The sequence below is a fragment of the Corvus brachyrhynchos genome, unplaced genomic scaffold (genome assembly GCF_000691975.1).
Source record: "Corvus brachyrhynchos isolate BGI_N302 unplaced genomic scaffold, ASM69197v1 scaffold200, whole genome shotgun sequence".
NCBI classification, from domain to species: Eukaryota; Metazoa; Chordata; class Aves; order Passeriformes; family Corvidae; genus Corvus; species Corvus brachyrhynchos.
The window spans coordinates 4,420,141-4,424,733 of record NW_008236184.1 but is presented as its reverse complement, the minus strand read 5'-3'; the positions used below and the strand labels follow the sequence as shown (position 1 = coordinate 4,424,733).

Genomic DNA, 4,593 nt, shown 5'->3' with positions numbered 1-4,593 from the left:
GCCAGAATCGGGGCCGTTCCCTCTCGCCAGTACCGGGCACGGCCCGGGGCTCTGCGCGGCCTCTCCTGCAGCCGAGCATGGGGCTGTCCTTGCCACCCGGGGGCTACTTGTGCCAGCCCAGGCGGGAAACCCGGATCTGTCCTGTGAGAGCCGTGAACCCCGACCATGGGCCCGCGGCACTGACCAGGGGTATAAGGGTGCCTGCAGTGAAGGGCACGCAGAAGACGCCCCGTCTCCCACCTGGTGCAGCAAGTGGTGCGTTATGCTGCGACATGCAGCTGGCAGGACACGAGCCCCGCCAGATTAGCCTGTTCCAGCCCTGGCAGACCCCGGAGCCGGGAGCTTCCCCAGCCAGGCTGCGGGAATGGCACTTCCCATGAGGTCCATCTCGTGGGGCTGCAACCCCAGGTTGGTGTGCAGCAGCCTGACAGAGAAACTGTCTGGAAAGGAGCAACAGAAGGAAAATCTATCAGCCCCGTTTCAGGAGAGAGATTTCCACCAAGCAGAAAAGGTGAGAAGTGAAACACAGCTTCAGTCATTTGTAAAGAACAACCCGCTGTGGGCACGGGACCGTGTCATTAGCAACACAAATGCAGCAGAACCCAAAGTGACCTGAACCCAAACTGACCTGAATTCTCCACACCTGCGACGGGTCTGGCAGCCCCGGGCAGGAGCAGGTCCTAGTGCTCCTTACAGAGAAAAGGAAGTCCCTCGGATACCATGATCGAGATCGTGAAGCATTAGCAATCACACAGGAAACAGTCACCTTGGTAACCGAGATGCTGAGAACAGCCCAGAAAATCTAGCACAGGGCAGGTTGCTGTGCTAAATTGGGTTAGTTCTGCAGGGCAGCACCCTGGCCACAGGTATTCAGGCTGGGCCGCCCCTGGCACCCTGGGGCTGTGGTGCCCCAGGCCCACCTTCAAAGCCACAGTCCTGCCAGTGGGGAGAAGGCACCTACCAGACAGGCAGCACTCACCCCAGTGTCACTGCAGCATGCTCAGGAGTCGTCCCTGCAGCTGGCAAGCCCAGGCCGGCCCTTGGGGGCACAGGGAACCGGCTGTGCCCCGTGGCGTTATATGGACAATACACGGACAGGGGCAGGTCCGGAGCTAGAGTCCAGACGGGTGGTGGGAGGGAGGATGGGAGGTGGGCTGCCTGCCCCACCCATGCACCTTATCTCTAGATGCCTCCTTTGGGCGCTGGCAGCCGTGCCTAGGCAGGTGAGGAGCTTCGGTGCTGAGGAGAGGAGCTGACAAAGGGCCCTTGTCACCACGGGCTTATCGCGGTGCTGCGGGGCAGGCAGGCAGGAAATACCGCGCTCTTACGTAAACCACTGGCCTGGGACCCGCGCTGACCCCACAGCTCGGCCAAAGAAAACGCCTGCGTCGGGAAGCACCGGGCTGCAGGTGGCACAACGCCACGGACGGGGAAGAGACCTGCTGTCCTAGCAGCCCCCTGGGGCCCAGCTGCAGAAAGAGGCAGAGAGTGAGGGCACCAGCATGGATCTGAGCAGCTGCTGTGCCCCACTCACCTCACAGGGCTGCCAGGCACCCCTCTCTACCCCCAGCCACAATGCAGCAAGGGGGTGAAGCAGCTACTGCAGCTCATCTGCCAGGATCATGGACCCTCCTCTCAGACTTGGGGACCATGGCTCAGAGGCACCAGCGCACCCCACGAGACAGCAGGAGAAGCTGCTCCTTGTGGCAGTGCCCAGCAAACTGGCAGCACTACTGCCAGCCAGCCATACTGTCCCATCCTGCAAGGTCTGCTCTACCAGGATCCCCTGGGGCTCTCACTACAGCCACAGGGGCCAAACTGCTCACCGGGGCTGGGAGAGAGCCCCCCACACTGCCCTTCATCGAGCACACTCTGTGGTGTGGCTTGGCTGCGCACACAATCAATAGAAACCCACTTCATGGAAAAACCATGTCCATTTTTAGCTTTCAGGTTGCAGAGATTGCACAAGCCCAACCGTGATACAACTGCCTATCTGCCTAAGCTCCCTGGGAGGCAGAGCAGCATGGAGCTGCACCCCTGCCTGCAGGCACCCCAGCCTGGGGGACCTGCAGGATTGCAGGTGAAAGCAGCCAGTGAGTGGGCAACAGCAAAGGAAGGGCAGAGAGCCCACCCAGAGAAACCAGCAGAGAAAAACAAGTAACAGGCAGCAACAGCAGGCAGAAATATCTGGACAGACCAAATCAATACCTGAAGGTTTACCCAGCACAGAGCAGCCTGCCCCCATGCCAGCAGAGGTGAGCCCACAGCCCCTCTGCTGTGCTGTCCAGCCCTCTCCCTGCACACATCCTCACACTCTCCCGCAGCTGAGGCTGCAGTCCCTTTCCCTGCAGTCTCTCCAGTGCGCCTCCTCCCCTCCACATTGGATACTACCAGCAGGCCCTTTGGTGCCCAGGGAGATGGGACTGCCGTGGCCCAGGCAGGATCTGTGCTCCACAGGGTCCTGCTGGCTCCAGCGCCTCTATTAATCTCTGGCTCCCAGACACAACATCTCACTGTAGCCACATGCAGGGATGTGAGCCCAGCCCAAACACCCTGACCTTGGCTTGCAGCTGCAGATACAAACAGCAGCTGCTCAAGGTGGGTTCTGTAACTATCTGCCTTAGGCTTTGTCAGCAGCAGTCCTAATGCTGCCAAGGTATAGATCCACAGCCTAGTCTGGCTCTGCCCCTGCTCTGGGCTGCAGGATGTGCCCTTCCATCACCTGTCCTGTGACAGCACCCTGTCATCACCTGCTGTGCAGGTGCAGGCATATCCTTGCCCAGCCCAAATCCATAAGGTGCCTGTGGCACTTGGGGGGTTCCACACAAGTGACACGCACAGGAACACAAGCACACATGTGCAGGGGACACCAGGCTGGGAGCCCACCTGCAGCCCAGCAGTATGAATGCCGTGTGCCCATGGGCTTCGGTGGGCTGGGGAGGGGGTGCTTGCAGGCACGGACACACAAACCCAGCCCAAAGACGAGCAGGTGCGGCTGGCACAGCACTGAGGGGCAGACTTGCCCATGCTCCAGGCTTACTCATGGAGCGGCTGCCAGCCTTCCATGGCCCCCAGGAAGGGGGGCTCAGCCCTACGAAGTGCCTCCCCTCCCACCACAGCCTAGCTGCCAACTGCCAAGTGCTGCAGAGCCAAGATGTCAGCAGCCACTGCACTGGGGAAAGGGAACATGGGGCAAAGAGACATCACAGTGAAGGGCGTCTTCCTGCCATGGCCTCCAGCACCTGCAGCCACAGAACTGAAGGCATTTCCCTGTTTGTCCAGGTCTTTAGTTTTGCTTCACCTGAATGGGACAGTATCTCCTTTGTGTGCAATCCCCAAGCTTCCTCTTACCTACTTGGCCAACTGTTTCTCCAAGTCCTGTTAAAGCTTACTCCTTGCCACGTGGCACAGGACTCACCAGGTGGGAACACACTGTGACAACCCTCAACATTAACAACATAAACACAGAGTGAGTGCTCTGGTTGTCATCTGGACTCAAAGGCCAGAAGCACACCAACAAGCTCACAGATCCACTCTTGCTCATTCCTGGCAGAGGCTGTAGGTGCTGTAGGATTATAAAGGCACGGATGCCTCAGTTGCTCAGGCAAACCACCAGCTTCAGGGCATCAAGGGAGCCCTGCAAACCCTGTCCCATGAAGGGACACACTGAAGCAGGAGAGCCCTGGACAGAGCCCCCATTTCTGCCGCAGGCAGAAATAGGTCTGTATGGAGGGCGCTGCAGGGAGACCCTTCCCCAGAACTAGAGCAGGGACTGAGTTGGGATGCCAGGCACAACCAGCTGGTGCTGCAAGGGGCTGGGCCCACCTGCCACCACACCTGGGGCAGCCACCCCTGCCTGCAGCCTGGCTGGAACGTGGTCACCCAACTGGATCTGCCCAGCCCTGGCATTTCTGTAGGCAAAGGAGAGTCCCCCAGGAGAGAGCCAACATCCGTGGTGGCCTTGGAACCTCTGCAGCCACTTCTGGGACCAGACCAGGGTGGTACTGCTACCAAGAATTGTGTCTGCTCTCCCCTAGACTGGCTGCAGGAGATGCTGCCAGATGGACATCTCCCAGCCCAGACCAAGGACACTAAAACACTTCCCTGTACTCCCTTAGGGATCGTGCTCCAGTGCTGACCCACCAACTGGAAAAGCACATGTGCATTGGGCTTTCCTGGCTGTCAGTGCTGGCCTCACCCTACATGGCCTCTGCCACACAAGCACGAGAGCACCCACTCCAGTATTGCCCGGGCACTGTTAAAGCATAGCTCTGCCCCTCCGCTTCCTAAATTTCCCTGCCAGCAAGCAGATTTCATGGGAAATAAAACCTCTTCCTTAAAACCTCTTCCTTTCTTCGTAGAAGCCGGCAGAAGGTAGCAGGTAGAAGGCGGCAGATGTGGCCATAGTGGCTTGTGATGCAGTTTTACCCAACTTAAGAGAAACGATTCTCTTCTGCGGCAGGATGCGCACACAGGGACATCCCGCACCAGCCACTCGCTTCGACACTGTGAAGCCTCGCACTTCGCGGAAGCCGAGACATGCTGACACAGGCAGCACCGGGCTGCTTACGGAAAATCCCCTACCAACCACGG

The 4,593-nt window shown here is 59.1% G+C and overlaps 1 protein-coding gene across 1 annotated transcript in view; it reads right to left on the bottom strand.

Annotated features, from left to right (window-relative positions):
• The window catches only part of FURIN (furin, paired basic amino acid cleaving enzyme), an 18,234-nt gene extending 13,662 nt beyond the window's left edge, over positions 1 to 4,572 (bottom strand). The window contains exon 1 of the mRNA XM_008637270.2: positions 980 to 4,572. The gene's annotated coding sequence lies outside the window, so the exon portion shown is untranslated. The remainder of the gene's footprint in view (positions 1 to 979) is intronic.
• Between the last annotated feature and the right edge of the window lie 21 nt (positions 4,573 to 4,593).